Here is a 345-nt window from a genome sequence, read left to right as displayed (position 1 = left end):
TATTTCCAGACAGTGCGCAGTCCGGAGGTGTGTCGCTCGTGGGCTCTACATTATCGGGCTGGTTATTGAACAGTTCAAAGGATTTCTTGTAATGGCTGTCGCCAATAACGTCAAACCAGCCCAGTAACGTAATGACTTATACTTATTGGCAAGAAAATGTTACTCTCTCCGCGTGTATTGGGCTTAAGAAAGCTCCGCTCCGCTTATTGGAAGGCTTATTACGTTGGCTTTATTACATTTAAAATGGCCAAAATTATTACGTTATTGGCAGGTATTACATTATTGGCTGTTATTACATTATCGGTTGCTACAAGGTATCATAACTTTACAGATATAGTTTCATCT

This window comes from Morone saxatilis, unplaced genomic scaffold (assembly GCF_004916995.1).
Source record: "Morone saxatilis isolate NCDOM2014 unplaced genomic scaffold, NCSU_SB_2.0 Contig11, whole genome shotgun sequence".
Classification (NCBI taxonomy): Eukaryota; Metazoa; Chordata; class Actinopteri; family Moronidae; genus Morone; species Morone saxatilis.
Note: the sequence above shows the minus strand (reverse complement) of the source record.